The sequence below is a fragment of the Amia ocellicauda genome, chromosome 10, assembly GCF_036373705.1.
Source record: "Amia ocellicauda isolate fAmiCal2 chromosome 10, fAmiCal2.hap1, whole genome shotgun sequence".
NCBI lineage: Eukaryota > Metazoa > Chordata > Actinopteri > Amiiformes > Amiidae > Amia > Amia ocellicauda.
Window position 1 is genome coordinate 43,702,693 of NC_089859.1, and position 15,320 is coordinate 43,718,012.

General features: G+C 46.4%; 12 non-coding genes and 30 pseudogenes across 12 annotated transcripts; all 42 read right to left on the reverse strand.

Moving 5' to 3' along the window:
* Nucleotides 1-162: 162 nt before the first annotated feature.
* On the reverse strand, nt 163-281 carry LOC136761989 (uncharacterized; annotated as a pseudogene).
* Nucleotides 282-491: 210 nt separating this feature from the next.
* LOC136760816 (uncharacterized) lies at nt 492-610 on the reverse strand (annotated as a pseudogene).
* A 208-nt stretch (nt 611-818) lies between these two features.
* On the reverse strand, nt 819-937 carry LOC136762534 (5S ribosomal RNA). The gene has a single exon (XR_010820731.1). It is a non-coding gene; the product is annotated as a 5S ribosomal RNA (ribosomal RNA).
* Nucleotides 938-1,147: 210 nt separating this feature from the next.
* Nucleotides 1,148-1,266, reverse strand: LOC136761523 (uncharacterized; annotated as a pseudogene).
* A 220-nt stretch (nt 1,267-1,486) lies between these two features.
* On the reverse strand, nt 1,487-1,605 carry LOC136761228 (5S ribosomal RNA). The gene has a single exon (XR_010820335.1). It is a non-coding gene; the product is annotated as a 5S ribosomal RNA (ribosomal RNA).
* A 210-nt stretch (nt 1,606-1,815) lies between these two features.
* On the reverse strand, nt 1,816-1,934 carry LOC136760973 (uncharacterized; annotated as a pseudogene).
* A 224-nt stretch (nt 1,935-2,158) lies between these two features.
* LOC136760675 (uncharacterized) lies at nt 2,159-2,277 on the reverse strand (annotated as a pseudogene).
* A 224-nt stretch (nt 2,278-2,501) lies between these two features.
* Nucleotides 2,502-2,620, reverse strand: LOC136760676 (uncharacterized; annotated as a pseudogene).
* Nucleotides 2,621-2,844: 224 nt separating this feature from the next.
* Nucleotides 2,845-2,963, reverse strand: LOC136760677 (uncharacterized; annotated as a pseudogene).
* Nucleotides 2,964-3,178: 215 nt separating this feature from the next.
* LOC136761603 (uncharacterized) lies at nt 3,179-3,297 on the reverse strand (annotated as a pseudogene).
* A 219-nt stretch (nt 3,298-3,516) lies between these two features.
* On the reverse strand, nt 3,517-3,635 carry LOC136761315 (uncharacterized; annotated as a pseudogene).
* A 219-nt stretch (nt 3,636-3,854) lies between these two features.
* Nucleotides 3,855-3,973, reverse strand: LOC136761610 (5S ribosomal RNA). The gene has a single exon (XR_010820373.1). It is a non-coding gene; the product is annotated as a 5S ribosomal RNA (ribosomal RNA).
* A 220-nt stretch (nt 3,974-4,193) lies between these two features.
* On the reverse strand, nt 4,194-4,312 carry LOC136761306 (uncharacterized; annotated as a pseudogene).
* A 556-nt stretch (nt 4,313-4,868) lies between these two features.
* Nucleotides 4,869-4,987, reverse strand: LOC136761655 (5S ribosomal RNA). The gene has a single exon (XR_010820378.1). It is a non-coding gene; the product is annotated as a 5S ribosomal RNA (ribosomal RNA).
* Nucleotides 4,988-5,197: 210 nt separating this feature from the next.
* LOC136761804 (uncharacterized) lies at nt 5,198-5,316 on the reverse strand (annotated as a pseudogene).
* A 212-nt stretch (nt 5,317-5,528) lies between these two features.
* On the reverse strand, nt 5,529-5,647 carry LOC136761527 (uncharacterized; annotated as a pseudogene).
* A 209-nt stretch (nt 5,648-5,856) lies between these two features.
* On the reverse strand, nt 5,857-5,975 carry LOC136762055 (uncharacterized; annotated as a pseudogene).
* Nucleotides 5,976-6,185: 210 nt separating this feature from the next.
* Nucleotides 6,186-6,304, reverse strand: LOC136762418 (5S ribosomal RNA). Its single transcript, XR_010820617.1, has one exon. It is a non-coding gene; the product is annotated as a 5S ribosomal RNA (ribosomal RNA).
* A 211-nt stretch (nt 6,305-6,515) lies between these two features.
* LOC136760780 (uncharacterized) lies at nt 6,516-6,634 on the reverse strand (annotated as a pseudogene).
* Nucleotides 6,635-6,844: 210 nt separating this feature from the next.
* LOC136761990 (uncharacterized) lies at nt 6,845-6,963 on the reverse strand (annotated as a pseudogene).
* A 209-nt stretch (nt 6,964-7,172) lies between these two features.
* Nucleotides 7,173-7,291, reverse strand: LOC136762497 (5S ribosomal RNA). Its single transcript, XR_010820694.1, has one exon. It is a non-coding gene; the product is annotated as a 5S ribosomal RNA (ribosomal RNA).
* Nucleotides 7,292-7,511: 220 nt separating this feature from the next.
* On the reverse strand, nt 7,512-7,630 carry LOC136761125 (uncharacterized; annotated as a pseudogene).
* Nucleotides 7,631-7,849: 219 nt separating this feature from the next.
* On the reverse strand, nt 7,850-7,968 carry LOC136761456 (uncharacterized; annotated as a pseudogene).
* A 218-nt stretch (nt 7,969-8,186) lies between these two features.
* LOC136761247 (5S ribosomal RNA) lies at nt 8,187-8,305 on the reverse strand. The gene has a single exon (XR_010820337.1). It is a non-coding gene; the product is annotated as a 5S ribosomal RNA (ribosomal RNA).
* Nucleotides 8,306-8,515: 210 nt separating this feature from the next.
* LOC136762488 (5S ribosomal RNA) lies at nt 8,516-8,634 on the reverse strand. The gene has a single exon (XR_010820686.1). It is a non-coding gene; the product is annotated as a 5S ribosomal RNA (ribosomal RNA).
* A 224-nt stretch (nt 8,635-8,858) lies between these two features.
* Nucleotides 8,859-8,977, reverse strand: LOC136760678 (uncharacterized; annotated as a pseudogene).
* A 219-nt stretch (nt 8,978-9,196) lies between these two features.
* LOC136761363 (5S ribosomal RNA) lies at nt 9,197-9,315 on the reverse strand. Its single transcript, XR_010820348.1, has one exon. It is a non-coding gene; the product is annotated as a 5S ribosomal RNA (ribosomal RNA).
* A 210-nt stretch (nt 9,316-9,525) lies between these two features.
* LOC136760974 (uncharacterized) lies at nt 9,526-9,644 on the reverse strand (annotated as a pseudogene).
* Nucleotides 9,645-9,868: 224 nt separating this feature from the next.
* Nucleotides 9,869-9,987, reverse strand: LOC136760680 (uncharacterized; annotated as a pseudogene).
* A 215-nt stretch (nt 9,988-10,202) lies between these two features.
* LOC136761604 (uncharacterized) lies at nt 10,203-10,321 on the reverse strand (annotated as a pseudogene).
* A 219-nt stretch (nt 10,322-10,540) lies between these two features.
* Nucleotides 10,541-10,659, reverse strand: LOC136761274 (uncharacterized; annotated as a pseudogene).
* Nucleotides 10,660-10,879: 220 nt separating this feature from the next.
* LOC136761621 (5S ribosomal RNA) lies at nt 10,880-10,998 on the reverse strand. The gene has a single exon (XR_010820375.1). It is a non-coding gene; the product is annotated as a 5S ribosomal RNA (ribosomal RNA).
* Nucleotides 10,999-11,218: 220 nt separating this feature from the next.
* On the reverse strand, nt 11,219-11,337 carry LOC136760977 (uncharacterized; annotated as a pseudogene).
* Nucleotides 11,338-11,894: 557 nt separating this feature from the next.
* On the reverse strand, nt 11,895-12,013 carry LOC136761587 (5S ribosomal RNA). Its single transcript, XR_010820370.1, has one exon. It is a non-coding gene; the product is annotated as a 5S ribosomal RNA (ribosomal RNA).
* A 209-nt stretch (nt 12,014-12,222) lies between these two features.
* On the reverse strand, nt 12,223-12,341 carry LOC136761764 (uncharacterized; annotated as a pseudogene).
* Nucleotides 12,342-12,561: 220 nt separating this feature from the next.
* Nucleotides 12,562-12,680, reverse strand: LOC136761225 (uncharacterized; annotated as a pseudogene).
* Nucleotides 12,681-12,904: 224 nt separating this feature from the next.
* LOC136760681 (uncharacterized) lies at nt 12,905-13,023 on the reverse strand (annotated as a pseudogene).
* Nucleotides 13,024-13,247: 224 nt separating this feature from the next.
* LOC136760683 (uncharacterized) lies at nt 13,248-13,366 on the reverse strand (annotated as a pseudogene).
* A 215-nt stretch (nt 13,367-13,581) lies between these two features.
* Nucleotides 13,582-13,700, reverse strand: LOC136761605 (uncharacterized; annotated as a pseudogene).
* Nucleotides 13,701-13,919: 219 nt separating this feature from the next.
* Nucleotides 13,920-14,038, reverse strand: LOC136761316 (uncharacterized; annotated as a pseudogene).
* A 219-nt stretch (nt 14,039-14,257) lies between these two features.
* LOC136760978 (uncharacterized) lies at nt 14,258-14,376 on the reverse strand (annotated as a pseudogene).
* Nucleotides 14,377-14,933: 557 nt separating this feature from the next.
* Nucleotides 14,934-15,052, reverse strand: LOC136761759 (5S ribosomal RNA). The gene has a single exon (XR_010820390.1). It is a non-coding gene; the product is annotated as a 5S ribosomal RNA (ribosomal RNA).
* Nucleotides 15,053-15,320: the final 268 nt, after the last annotated feature.

Here is a 15,320-nt window from a genome sequence, read left to right on the forward strand (position 1 = left end):
GGAACAGCCAGCAAAAAAAAAAAAGAGAAATGGAGGGAGAAATACCAGTGCAGCAATGGGTGTTGAAAGTAGCCGGGTACGTGTACAATTCTTCAATTATATCTCCTGCAGTCAGAAAGAGAGTATTAAGAGCTACGATGAAGTTACTCAGGAGACGTAAGATGCTTGCAGCACCTTTTATTTCCAGCAGGTCTCCCATGCAAGTACTGAACAGGCCCTGCCCCGTTCAGCTTCCGAGGTCTGACGAGATTGGGGGTGTTCAGGGCGGTGTGGCCGCAAGCCGAGAGGCCTGGCTGCATGATGTGTCTTAATGGTTGGCAGGTATTGACGGAACTGCCAGCAAAAAAAAAAAAGAGAAATGGAGGGAGAAATACCAGTGCAGCAAAGGGTGTTGAAAGTAGTCGGGTACGTGTACAATACTTGAATTATGTCTCCTCCAGACAGAAAGAGAGTATTAAGAGCTACGATGAAGTTACCCAGGAGACGTAAAAAGCTTGCAGCACCTGGTATTTCTAGGAGGTCAGCCATACAAGTACTGACCAGGCCCTGCCCCGTTTAGCTTCCGAGATCTTACGAGATCGGGTGCATTCAGGACGGTGTGGCCACAAGCCGAGAGGCCTGGCTGCATGATGTCTCTTAAAGGTTGGCGGATATTGACGGAACTTCCAGCAAAAAAAAAAAAAAAAATGGAGGGAAAAATATCAGTGCAGCAAAGGCTGTTGAAAGTAGCCGTGTACGTGTACAATACTTCAATTATATCTCCTCCAGACAGAAAGAGAGTACTAAGAGCTACGATGAAGTTACCCAGGAGACAAAAAAGCTTGCAGCACCAGGTATTTCCAGGAGGTCACCCATCCAAGTACTGACCAGGCCCTGCCCCTTTTACCTTCCGAGATCTGACGAGATCGGGCGCGTTCAGGACGGTGTGGCCGCAAGCCAAGAGGCCTGGCTGCATGATGTCTCTTAAAGGCTGGCGGGTATTGACGGAACTTCCAGCAAAAAAAAAAAAGAAAAATGGATGGAAAAATATCAGTGCAGCAAAGGGTGTTGACAGTAGCTGGGTACGTGTACAATACTTCAATTATATCTCCTCCAGACAGATAGAGAGTATTAAGAGCTACGATAAAGTTACCCAGGAGACGTAAAAAGCTTGCAGCACCTGGTATTTCCTGGAGGTCTCACATTTAAGTACTGACCAGGTCCTGCCCCGTTTAGCTTCCGAGATCTGACAAGATCGGGCGCGTTCAGGACGGTGTGGCCGCAAGCCGAGATGTCTGGCTGCATGATGTCTCTTAAAGGCTGGCGGGTATTGACGGAATTTCCAGCAAGAAAAAAAAAAAAAAAAAAAGAAAAATGGAGGGAAAAATATCAGTGCAGGAAAGGGTGTTGAAAGTAGCCGGGTACGTGTACAATTCTTCAATTATATCTCCTGGAGACAGAAAGAGAGTATTAAGAGCTACGATGAAGTTACCCAGGAGACGTAAAAAGCTTGCAGCACCTGGTATTTCTAGGAGGTCTCCCATCCAAGTACTGACCAGGCCCTGCCCCGTTTAGCTTCCGAGATCTGACGAGATCGGGCGCGTTCAGGATGGTGTGGCCGCAAGCCAAGAGGCTTGGCTGCATGATGTCTCTTAAAGGCTGGCGGGTATTGACGGAACTGCCAGCAAAAAAAAAAAAGAAAAATAGAGGGAAAAATACCAGTGCAGCAAAGGGTGTTGAAAGTAGCCGGGTACGTGTACAATTCTTCAATTATATCTCCTGGAGACAGAAAGAAAGTATTAAGAGCTACGATGAAGTTACCCAGGAGATGTAAAAAGCTTGCAGCACCTGGTATTTTTAGGAGGTCTCCCATCCAAGTACTGACCAGGCCCTGCCCCGTTTAGCTTCCGAGATCTGACGAGATCAGGCGCATTCAGGACGGTGTGTCCACAAGCCGAGATGCCTGGCTGCATGATGTCTCTTAAAGGTTGGCGGGTATTGACGGAACTTCCAGCAAAAAAAAAAAAGAAAAAAAGAAAAAAGAAAAATGGATGGAAAAATATCAGTGCAGCAAAGGGTGTTGACAGTAGCTGGATACGTGTACAATACTTCAATTATATCTCCTCCAGACAGAGAGAGAGTATTAAGAGCTACGATAAAGTTACCCAGGAGACGTAAAAGCTTGCAGCACCTGGTATTTCTAGGAGGTCTCCCATCCAAGTACTGACGAGGCCCTGCCCCGTTTAGCTTCCGAGATCTGACGAGATCGGGCGCATTCAGGACGGTGTGGCCGCAAGCCGAGAGGCCTGGCTGCATGATGTCTCTTAAAGGTTGGCGGGTATTGACGGAACTTCCAGCAAAAAAAAAAAAGAAAAAAAGAAAAAAGAAAAATGGATGGAAAAATATCAGTGCAGCAAAGGGTGTTGACAGTAGCTGGATACGTGTACAATACTTCAATTATATCTCCTCCAGACAGAGAGAGAGTATTAAGAGCTACGATAAAGTTACCCAGGAGACGTAAAAGCTTGCAGCACCTGGTATTTCTAGGAGGTCTCCCATCCAAGTACTGACGAGGCCCTGCCCCGTTTAGCTTCCGAGATCTGACGAGATCGGGCGCATTCAGGACGGTGTGGCCGCAAGCCGAGAGGCCTGGCTGCATGATGTCTCTTAAAGGTTGGCGGGTATTGACGGAACTTCCAGCAAAAAAAAAAAAGAAAAAAAGAAAAAAGAAAAATGGATGGAAAAATATCAGTGCAGCAAAGGGTGTTGACAGTAGCTGGATACGTGTACAATACTTCAATTATATCTCCTCCAGACAGAGAGAGAGTATTAAGAGCTACGATAAAGTTACCCAGGAGACGTAAAAGCTTGCAGCACCTGGTATTTCTAGGAGGTCTCCCATCCAAGTACTGACGAGGCCCTGCCCCGTTTAGCTTCCGAGATCTGACGAGATCGGGCGCATTCAGGACGGTGTGGCCGCAAGCCGAGAGGCCTGGCTGCATGATGTCTCTTAAAGGTTGGCGGGTATTGACGGAACTTCCAGCAAAAAAAAAAAAAAAAAAGAAAAATGGATGGAAAAATATCAGTGCAGCAAATGGTGTTGACAGTAGCTGGGTACGTGTACAATACTTCAATTATATCTCCTCCAGACAGATAGAGAGTATTAAGAGCTACGATAAAGTTACCCAGGAGACGTAAAAGCTTGCAGCACCAGGTATTTCCAGGAAGTCTCACATTCATGTACTGACCAGGTCCTGCCCCGTTTAGCTTCCGAGATCTGACGAGATCGGGCGCGTTCAAGATGGTGTGGCCGCAAGCCGAGATGCCTGGCTGCATGATGTCTCTTAAAGGCTGGCGGGTATTGACGGAATTTCCAGCAAAAAAAAAAAAAAAAAAATAGAAAAATGGAGGGAAAAATATCAGTGCAGCAAAGGGTTTTGAAAGTAGCCGGGTATGTGTACATTTCTTCAATAATATCTCCTACAGACTGAAAGAGAGTATTAAGAGCTATGATGAAGTTACCCAGGAGACGTAAAAAGCTTGCAGCACCTGGTATTTCCAGGAGGTCTCCCATCCAAGTACTGATCAGGCCCTGCCCCGTTTAGATTCCGAGATCTAACGAGATCAGGCGCGTTCAGGACAATGTGGCCGCAAGCCAAAAGGCCTGGCTGCATTATGTCTCTTAAAGGCTGGCGGGTATTGACGGAACTTCCAGCAAAAAAAAAAAAAAAAAAAAATGGAAAATGGAGGGAAAAATATCAGTGCAGCAAAGGCTGTTGAAAGTAGCCGGGTACGTGTACAATACTTCAATTATATCTCCTCCAGACAGATAGAGAGTATTAAGAGCTACGATGAAGTTTCCCAGGAGACGTAAAAGCTTGCAGCACCAGGTATTTCCTGGAGGTCTCCCATCCAAGTACTGACCAGGCCCTGCCCCGTTTAGCTTCCGAGATCTGACGAGATCGGGCGTGTTCAGGACGGTGTGGCCGCAAGCCAAGAGGCCTGGCTGCATGATGTCTCTTAAAGGCTGGCGGGTATTGACGGAACTTCCAGCAAAAAATAAAAAATAAATAAATAGAAAAATGGAGGGAAAAATATCAGTGCAGGACAGGGTGTTGAAAGTAGCCGGGTACATGTACAATTCTTCAATTATATCTCCTCCAGACTGAATGAGAGTATTAAGAGCTACGCTGAAGTTACCCAGGAGACGTAAAAGCTTGCAGCACCAGGTATTTCCAGGAGGTCTCACATTCAAGTACTGACCAGGTCCTGCCCCGTTTAGCTTCCAAGATCTGACGAGATCGGGCGCGTTCAGGACGGTGTGGCCACAAGCCGAGATGTCTGGCTGCATGATGTCTCTTAAAGGCTGGCGGTTATTGACGGAATTTCCAGCAAAAAAAAAAAAAAAAAAAAATAGAAAAATGGAGGGAAAAATATCAGTGCAGGAAAGGGTGTTGAAAGTAGCCGGGTACGTGTACAATACTTCAATTATATCTCCTCCAGACAGAAAGAGAGTATTAAGAGCTACAATGAAGTTACCCAGGAGACGAAAAAGCTAGAAGCACCTGGTATTTCCAGGAGGTCACCCATCCAAGTACTGACCAGGACCTGCCCCGTTTAGCTTCCGAGATCTGACGAGATTGGGCGCGTTCAGGACTTTGTGTCCGCAAGCTGAGAGGCCTGGCTGCATGATGTCTCTTAAAGGTTGGCGGGTATTGACGGAACTTCCAGCAAAAAAAAAAAAAAAAAAAAAAAAAATGGAGGGAAAAATATCAGTGCAGCAAAGGGTGTTGAAAGTAGCCGGGTATGTGTACAATTCTTCAATAATATCTCCTCCAGACTGAAAGAGAGTACTAAGAGCTACGATGAAGTTACCCAGGAGACGAAAAAGCTTGCTGCACCTGGTATTTCCAGGAGGTCACCCATCCAAGTACTGACCAGGCCCTGCCCCGTTTAGCTTCCGAGATCTGACGAGATCGGGCGCGTTCAGGACGGTGTGGCCGCAAGCCGAGACGCCTGGCTGCATGATGTCTCTTAAAGGCTGGCGGGTATTGACGGAACTGCCAGCAAAAAAAAAAAAGAAAAATGGATGGAAAAATATCAGTGCAGCAAAGGGTGTTGACAGTAGCTGGGTACGTGTACAATACTTCAATTATATCTCCTCCAGACAGATAGAGAGTATTAAGAGCTACGATAAAGTTACCCAGGAGACGTAAAAAGTTTGCAGCACCTCGTATTTCCAGAAGGTCACCCATCCAAGTACTGACCAGGCCCTGCCCCTTTTACCTTCCGAGGTCTGACGAGATTGGGGGTGTTCAGGGCGGTGTGGCCGCAAGCCGAGAGGCCTGGCTGCATGATGTCTCTTAAAGGTTGGCGGGTATTGACGGAACTTCCAGCAAAAAAAAAAAAAAGAAAAATAGAGGGAAAAATACCAGTGCAGCAAAGGCTGATGATAGTAGCCGGGTACGTGTACAATTCTTCAATTATATCTCCTCCAGACAGAAAGAGAGAATTAAGAGCTACGATGAAGTTACCCAGGAGACGTAAAAAGTTTGCAGCACCTCGTATTTCCAGAAGGTCACCCATCCAAGTACTGACCAGGCCCTGCCCCTTTTACCTTCCGAGATCTGACGAGATCAGGCGCGTTCAGGATGGTGTGGCCGCAAGCCGAGACGCCTGGCTGCATGATGTCTCTTAAAGGCTGGCGGGTATTAACGGAACTGCCAGCAAAAAAAAAAAAGAAAAATAGAGGGAAAAATACCAGTGCAGCAAAGGGTGTTGAAAGTAGACGGGTACGTGTACAATACTTCAATTATATCTCCTCCAGACAGATAGAGAGTATAAAGAGCAACGATAAAGTTACCCAGGAGACGTAAAAGCTTGCAGCACTAGGTATTTCCAGGAGGTCTCACAATCAAGTACTGACCAGGTCATGCCCCATTTAGCTTCCGAGATCTGACGAGATCGGGCGCGTTCAGGACTGTGTGTCCGCAAGCCGAGAGGCCTGGTTGCATGATGTCTCTTAAAGGCTGGCGGGTATTGACGGAACTGCCAGCAAAAAAAAAAAAGAGAAATGGAGGGAGAAATACCAGTGCAGCAAAGGGTGTTGAAAGTAGCCGGGTACGTGTACAATACTTGAATTATATCTCCTCCAGACAGAAAGAGAGTATTAAGAGCTACGATGAAGTTACCCAGGTGACGTAAAAAGCTTGCAGCACCTGGTATTTCTAGGAGGTCTCCCATCCAAGTACTGACCAGGCCCTGCCCCGTTTAGCTTCCGAGATCTGACGAGATCAGGTGCATTCAGGACGGTGTGGCCACAAGCCGAGAGGCCTGGCTGCATGATGTCTCTTAATGGTTGGCGGGTTTTGACGGAACATCCAGCAAATAAAAAAAAAGAGAAATGGTGGTAAAAATATCAGTGCAGCAAAGGGTGTAGATAGTAGCCAGGTACGTGTACAATTCTTCAATTATATCTCCTCCAGACTGAAAGAGAGTATTAAGAGCTACGATGAAGTTACCCAGGAGACGTAAAAAGCTTGCAGCACCTGGTATTTCCAGGAGGACACCCATCCAAGTACTGACCAGGCCTTGCCCCGTTTAGCCTCCGAGATCTGACGAGATCGGGCGCGTTCAGGACGGTGTGGCCGCAAGCCAAGATGCCTGGCTGCATGATGTCTCTTAAAGGCTGGCGGGTATTGACGGAACAGCCAGCAAAAAAAAAAAAGAGAAATGGAGGGAGAAATACCAGTGCAGCAATGGGTGTTGAAAGTAGCCGGGTACGTGTACAATTCTTCAATTATATCTCCTGCAGTCAGAAAGAGAGTATTAAGAGCTACGATGAAGTTACTCAGGAGACGTAAGATGCTTGCAGCACCTTTTATTTCCAGCAGGTCTCCCATGCAAGTACTGAACAGGCCCTGCCCCGTTCAGCTTCCGAGGTCTGACGAGATTGGGGGTGTTCAGGGCGGTGTGGCCGCAAGCCGAGAGGCCTGGCTGCATGATGTGTCTTAATGAATGGCAGGTATTGACGGAACTGCCAGCAAAAAAAAAAAAGAGAAATGGAGGGAGAAATACCAGTGCAGCAAAGGGTGTTGAAAGTAGTCGGGTACGTGTACAATACTTGAATTATGTCTCCACCAGACAGAAAGAGAGTACTAAGAGCTACGATGAAGTTACCCAGGAGACAAAAAAGCTTGCAGCACCAGGTATTTCCAGGAGGTCACCCATCCAAGTACTGACCAGGCCCTGCCCCTTTTACCTTCCGAGATCTGACGAGATCGGGCGCGTTCAGGATGGTGTGGCCGCAAGCCAAGAGGCCTGGCTGCATGATGTCTCTTAAAGGCTGGCGGGTATTGACGGAACTTCCAGCAAAAAAAAAACAAAAAAAAAAAGGAAAATGGAGGGAAAAATATCAGTGCAGCAAAGGCTGTTGAAAGTAGCCGTGTACGTGTACAATTCTTCAATAATATCTCCTCCAGACTGAAAGAGAGTATTAAGAGCTACGATGAAGTTATCCAGGAGACGTAAAAAGCTTGCAGCACCTGGTATTTCCAGGAGGTCACCCAACCAAGTACTGACCAGACCCTGCCCCGTTTAGCTTCCGAGATATGATGAGATCAGGCGCGTTCAGGACGGTGTGGCCGCAAGCCAAGAGACCTGGCTGCATGATGTCTCTTAAAGGCTGGCAAGTATTGACGGAACTTCCAGCAAAAAAAAATAAAAAAAAAATAGAAAAAGGGAGGGAAAAATATCAGTGCAGCAAAGGGTGTTGAAAGTAGCCGGGTACATGTACAATTCTTCAATTATATCTCCTCCAGACAGATAGAGAGTATTAAGAGCTACGATAAAGTTACCCAGGAGACGTAAAAGCTTGCAGCACTAGGTATTTCCAGGAGGTCTCACATTCATGTACTAACCAGGTCCTGCCCCGTTTAGCTTCCGAGATCTGACGAGATCGGGCGCGTTCAGGATGGTGTGGCCGCAAGCCGAGATGCCTGGCTGCATGATGTCTCTTAAAGGATGGCGGGTATTGACGGAACTTCCAGCAAAAAAAAATAAAAAAAAATAGAAAAAGGGAGGGAAAAATATCAGTGCAGCAAAGGGTGTTGAAAGTAGCCGGGTACATGTACAATTCTTCAATTATATCTCCTCCAGACAGAAAGAGAGAATTAAGAGCTACGATAAAGTTACCCAGGAGACGTAAAAGCTTGCAGCACCAGGTATTTCCAGGAGGTCTCCCATCCAAGTACTGACCAGGCCCTGCCCCGTTTAGCTTCCGAGATCTGACGAGATCGGGCGCGTTCAGGATGGTGTGGCCGCAAGCCAAGAGGCTTGGCTGCATGATTTCTCTTAAAGGCTGGCGGGTATTGACGGAACTGCCAGCAAAAAAAAAAAAGAAAAATAGAGGGAAAAATACCAGTGCAGCAAAGGGTGTTGAAAGTAGCCGGGTACGTGTACAATTCTTCAATTATATCTCCTGGAGACAGAAAGAAAGTATTAAGAGCTACGATGAAGTTACCCAGGAGATGTAAAAAGCTTGCAGCACCTGGTATTTTTAGGAGGTCTCCCATCCAAGTACTGACCAGGCCCTGCCCCGTTTAGCTTCCGAGATCTGACGAGATCAGGCGCATTCAGGACGGTGTGGCCGCAAGCCGAGAGGCCTGGCTGCATGATGTCTCTTAAAGGTTGGCGGGTATTGACGGAACTTCCAGCAAAAAAAAAAAAGAAAAAAAGAAAAAAGAAAAATGGATGGAAAAATATCAGTGCAGCAAAGGGTGTTGACAGTAGCTGGATACGTGTACAATACTTCAATTATATCTCCTCCAGACAGAGAGAGAGTATTAAGAGCTACGATAAAGTTACCCAGGAGACGTAAAAGCTTGCAGCACCTGGTATTTCTAGGAGGTCTCCCATCCAAGTACTGACGAGGCCCTGCCCCGTTTAGCTTCCGAGATCTGACGAGATCGGGCGCATTCAGGACGGTGTGGCCGCAAGCCGAGAGGCCTGGCTGCATGATGTCTCTTAAAGGTTGGCGGGTATTGACGGAACTTCCAGCAAAAAAAAAAAAAAAAAAAATAGAAAAAGGGAGGGAAAAATATCAGTGCAGCAAAGGGTGTTGAAAGTAGCCGGGTACATGTACAATTCTTCAATTATATCTCCTCCAGACAGAAAGAGAGAATTAAGAGCTACGATAAAGTTACCCAGGAGACGTAAAAGCTTGCAGCACCAGGTATTTCCAGGAGGTCTCCCATCCAAGTACTGACCAGGCCCTGCCCCGTTTAGCTTCCGAGATCTGACGAGATCGGGCGCGTTCAGGATGGTGTGGCCGCAAGCCAAGAGGCTTGGCTGCATGATGTCTCTTAAAGGCTGGCGGGTATTGACGGAACTGCCAGCAAAAAAAAAAAAGAAAAATAGAGGGAAAAATACCAGTGCAGCAAAGGGTGTTGAAAGTAGCCGGGTACGTGTACAATTCTTCAATTATATCTCCTGGAGACAGAAAGAAAGTATTAAGAGCTACGATGAAGTTACCCAGGAGATGTAAAAAGCTTGCAGCACCTGGTATTTTTAGGAGGTCTCCCATCCAAGTACTGACCAGGCCCTGCCCCGTTTAGCTTCCGAGATCTGACGAGATCAGGCGCATTCAGGACGGTGTGTCCACAAGCCGAGATGCCTGGCTGCATGATGTCTCTTAAAGGTTGCCGGGTATTGACGGAACTTCCAGCAAAAAAAAAAAAGAAAAAAAGAAAAAAGAAAAATGGATGGAAAAATATCAGTGCAGCAAAGGGTGTTGACAGTAGCTGGATACGTGTACAATACTTCAATTATATCTCCTCCAGACAGAGAGAGAGTATTAAGAGCTACGATAAAGTTACCCAGGAGACGTAAAAGCTTGCAGCACCTGGTATTTCTAGGAGGTCTCCCATCCAAGTACTGACGAGGCCCTGCCCCGTTTAGCTTCCGAGATCTGACGAGATCGGGCGCATTCAGGACGGTGTGGCCGCAAGCCGAGAGGCCTGGCTGCATGATGTCTCTTAAAGGTTGGCGGGTATTGACGGAACTTCCAGCAAAAAAAAAAAAAAAAAAGAAAAATGGATGGAAAAATATCAGTGCAGCAAATGGTGTTGACAGTAGCTGGGTACGTGTACAATACTTCAATTATATCTCCTCCACACAGATAGAGAGTATTAAGAGCTACGATAAAGTTACCCAGGAGACGTAAAAGCTTGCAGCACCAGGTATTTCCAGGAAGTCTCACATTCATGTACTGACCAGGTCCTGCCCCGTTTAGCTTCCGAGATCTGACGAGATCGGGCGCGTTCAAGATGGTGTGGCCGCAAGCCGAGATGCCTGGCTGCATGATGTCTCTTAAAGGCTGGCGGGTATTGACGGAATTTCCAGCAAAAAAAAAAAAAAAAAAATAGAAAAATGGAGGGAAAAATATCAGTGCAGCAAAGGGTTTTGAAAGTAGCCGGGTATGTGTACATTTCTTCAATAATATCTCCTACAGACTGAAAGAGAGTATTAAGAGCTATGATGAAGTTACCCAGGAGACGTAAAAAGCTTGCAGCACCTGGTATTTCCAGGAGGTCACCCATCCAAGTACTGATCAGGCCCTGCCCCGTTTAGATTCCGAGATCTAACGAGATCAGGCGCGTTCAGGACAATGTGGCCGCAAGCCAAAAGGCCTGGCTGCATTATGTCTCTTAAAGGCTGGCGGGTATTGACGGAACTTCCAGCAAAAAAAAAAAAAAAAAAAAAATGGAAAATGGAGGGAAAAATATCAGTGCAGCAAAGGCTGTTGAAAGTAGCCGGGTACGTGTACAATACTTCAATTATATCTCCTCCAGACAGATAGAGAGTATTAAGAGCTACGATGAAGTTTCCCAGGAGACGTAAAAGCTTGCAGCACCAGGTATTTCCTGGAGGTCTCCCATCCAAGTACTGACCAGGCCCTGCCCCGTTTAGCTTCCGAGATCTGACGAGATCGGGCGTGTTCAGGACGGTGTGGCCGCAAGCCAAGAGGCCTGGCTGCATGATGTCTCTTAAAGGCTGGCGGGTATTGACGGAACTTCCAGCAAAAAATAAAAAATAAATAAATAGAAAAATGGAGGGAAAAATATCAGTGCAGGACAGGGTGTTGAAAGTAGCCGGGTACATGTACAATTCTTCAATTATATCTCCTCCAGACTGAATGAGAGTATTAAGAGCTACGCTGAAGTTACCCAGGAGACGTAAAAGCTTGCAGCACCAGGTATTTCCAGGAGGTCTCACATTCAAGTACTGACCAGGTCCTGCCCCGTTTAGCTTCCGAGATCTGACGAGATCGGGCGCGTTCAGGACGGTGTGGCCACAAGCCGAGATGTCTGGCTGCATGATGTCTCTTAAAGGCTGGCGGTTATTGACGGAATTTCCAGCAAAAAAAAAAAAAAAAAAAAAATAGAAAAATGGAGGGAAAAATATCAGTGCAGGAAAGGGTGTTGAAAGTAGCCGGGTACGTGTACAATACTTCAATTATATCTCCTCCAGACAGAAAGAGAGTATTAAGAGCTACGATGAAGTTACCCAGGAGACGAAAAAGCTAGAAGCACCTGGTATTTCCAGGAGGTCACCCATCCAAGTACTGACCAGGACCTGCCCCGTTTAGCTTCCGAGATCTGACGAGATTGGGCGCGTTCAGGACTTTGTGTCCGCAAGCTGAGAGGCCTGGCTGCATGATGTCTCTTAAAGGTTGGCGGGTATTGACGGAACTTCCAGCAAAAAAAAAAAAAAAAAAAAAAAAAATGGAGGGAAAAATATCAGTGCAGCAAAGGGTGTTGAAAGTAGCCGGGTATGTGTACAATTCTTCAATAATATCTCCTCCAGACTGAAAGAGAGTACTAAGAGCTACGATGAAGTTACCCAGGAGACGAAAGAGCTTGCTGCACCTGGTATTTCCAGGAGGTCACCCATCCAAGTACTGACCAGGCCCTGCCCCGTTTAGCTTCCGAGATCTGACGAGATCGGGCGCGTTCAGGATGGTGTGGCCGCAAGCCGAGATGCCTGGCTGCATGATGTCTCTTAAAGGCTGGCGGGTATTGACGGAACTGCCAGCAAAAAAAAAAAGAAAAATGGATGGAAAAATATCAGTGCAGCAAAGGGTGTTGACAGTAGCTGGGTACGTGTACAATACTTCAATTATATCTCCTCCAGACAGATAGAGAGTATTAAGAGCTACGATAAAGTTACCCAGGAGACGTAAAAAGCTGGCAGCACCTGGTATTTCCTGGAGGTCTCACATTTAAGTACTGACCAGGTCCTGCCCCGTTTAGCTTCCGAGATCTGACAAGATCGGGCGCGTTCAGGACGGTGTGGCCGCAAGCCGAGATGTCTGGCTGCATGATGTCTCTTAAAGGCTGGCGGGTATTGACGGAATTTCCAGCAAGAAAAAAAAAAAAAAAAAAAGAAAAATGGAGGGAAAAATATCAGTGCAGGAAAGGGTGTTGAAAGTAGCCGGGTACGTGTACAATTCTTCAATTATATCTCCTGGAGACAGAAAGAAAGTATTAAGAGCTACGATGAAGTTACCCAGGAGATGTAAAAAGCTTGCAGCACCTGGTATTTTTAGGAGGTCTCCCATCCAAGTACTGACCAGGCCCTGCCCCGTTTAGCTTCCGAGATCTGACGAGATCAGGCACATTCAGGACGGTGTGTCCACAAGCCGAGATGCCTGGCTGCATGATGTCTCTTAAAGGTTGGCGGGTATTGACGGAACTTCCAGCAAAAAAAAAAAAGAAAAAAAGAAAAAAGAAAAATGGATGGAAAAATATCAGTGCAGCAAAGGGTGTTGACAGTAGCTGGGTACGTGTACAATACTTCAATTATATCTCCTCCAGACAGAGAGAGAGTATTAAGAGCTACGATAAAGTTACCCAGGAGACGTAAAAGCTTGCAGCACCTGGTATTTCTAGGAGGTCTCCCATCCAAGTACTGACGAGGCCCTGCCCCGTTTAGCTTCCGAGATCTGACGAGATCGGGCGCATTCAGGACGGTGTGGCCGCAAGCCGAGAGGCCTGGCTGTATGATGTCTCTTAAAGGTTGGCGGGTATTGACGGAACTTCCAGCAAAAAAAAAAAAGAAAAAAAGAAAAAAGAAAAATGGATGGAAAAATATCAGTGCAGCAAAGGGTGTTGACAGTAGCTGGATACGTGTACAATACTTCAATTATATCTCCTCCAGACAGAGAGAGAGTATTAAGAGCTACGATAAAGTTACCCAGGAGACGTAAAAGCTTGCAGCACCTGGTATTTCTAGGAGGTCTCCCATCCAAGTACTGACGAGGCCCTGCCCCGTTTAGCTTCCGAGATCTGACGAGATCGGGCGCATTCAGGACGGTGTGGCCGCAAGCCGAGAGGCCTGGCTGCATGATGTCTCTTAAAGGTTGGCGGGTATTGACGGAACTTCCAGCAAAAAAAAAAAAAAAAAAGAAAAATGGATGGAAAAATATCAGTGCAGCAAATGGTGTTGACAGTAGCTGGGTACGTGTACAATACTTCAATTATATCTCCTCCAGACAGATAGAGAGTATTAAGAGCTACGATAAAGTTACCCAGGAGACGTAAAAGCTTGCAGCACCAGGTATTTCCAGGAAGTCTCACATTCATGTACTGACCAGGTCCTGCCCCGTTTAGCTTCCGAGATCTGACGAGATCGGGCGCGTTCAAGATGGTGTGGCCGCAAGCCGAGATGCCTGGCTGCATGATGTCTCTTAAAGGCTGGCGGGTATTGACGGAATTTCCAGCAAAAAAAAAAAAAAAAAAATAGAAAAATGGAGGGAAAAATATCAGTGCAGCAAAGGGTTTTGAAAGTAGCCGGGTATGTGTACAATTCTTCAATAATATCTCCTACAGACTGAAAGAGAGTATTAAGAGCTATGATGAAGTTACCCAGGAGACGTAAAAAGCTTGCAGCACCTGGTATTTCCAGGAGGTCTCCCATCCAAGTACTGATCAGGCCCTGCCCCGTTTAGATTCCGAGATCTAACGAGATCAGGCGCGTTCAGGACAATGTGGCCGCAAGCCAAAAGGCCTGGCTGCATTATGTCTCTTAAAGGCTGGCGGGTATTGACGGAACTTCCAGCAAAAAAAAAAAAAAAAAAAAATGGAAAATGGAGGGAAAAATATCAGTGCAGCAAAGGCTGTTGAAAGTAGCCGGGTACGTGTACAATACTTCAATTATATCTCCTCCAGACAGATAGAGAGTATTAAGAGCTACGATGAAGTTTCCCAGGAGACGTAAAAGCTTGCAGCACCAGGTATTTCCAGGAGGTCTCACATTCAAGTACTGACCAGGTCCTGCCCCGTTTAGCTTCCGAGATCTGACGAGATCGGGCGCGTTCAGGACGGTGTGGCCACAAGCCGAGATGTCTGGCTGCATGATGTCTCTTAAAGGCTGGCGGTTATTGACGGAATTTCCAGCAAAAAAAAAAAAAAAAAAAAATAGAAAAATGGAGGGAAAAATATCAGTGCAGGAAAGGATGTTGAAAGTAGCCGGGTACGTGTACAATTCTTCAATTATATCTCCTCCAGACAGAAAGAGAGTATTAAGAGCTACGATGAAGTTACCCACGAGACGAAAAAGCTAGAAGCACCTGGTATTTCCAGGAGGTCACCCATCCAAGTACTGACCAGGACCTGCCCCGTTTAGCTTCCGAGATCTGACGAGATTGGGCGCGTTCAGGACTTTGTGTCCGCAAGCCGAGAGGCCTGGCTGCATGATGTCTCTTAAAGGTTGGCGGGTATTGACGGAACTTCCAGCAAAAAAAAAAAAAAAAAAAAAAAAAAATGGAGGGAAAAATATCAGTGCAGCAAAGGGTGTTGAAAGTAGCCGGGTACGTGTACAATTCTTCAATAATATCTCCTCCAGACTGAAAGAGAGTACTAAGAGCTACGATGAAGTTACCCAGGAGACGAAAAAGCTTGCTGCACCAGGTATTTCCAGGAGGTCACCCATCCAAGTACTGACCAGGCCCTGCCCCGTTTAGCTTCCGAGATCTGACGAGATCGGGCGCGTTCAGGACGGTGTGGCTGCAAGCCAAAAAGCCTGGCTGCATGATGTCTCTTAAAGGCTGGTGGGTATTGACGGAACTTCCAGCAAAAAAAAAAATGGATAAAGAAAAATGGAGGGAAAAATATCAGTGCAGCAATGGGTGTTGAAAGTAGCCGGGTACGTGTACAATACTTCAATTATATCTCCTCCAGACAGAAAGAGAGTATTAAGAGCTACGATGAACTCACCTAAAGGATTATTAGGAACACCATACTAATACTGTGTTTGACCCCCTTTCGCCTTCAGAACTGCTT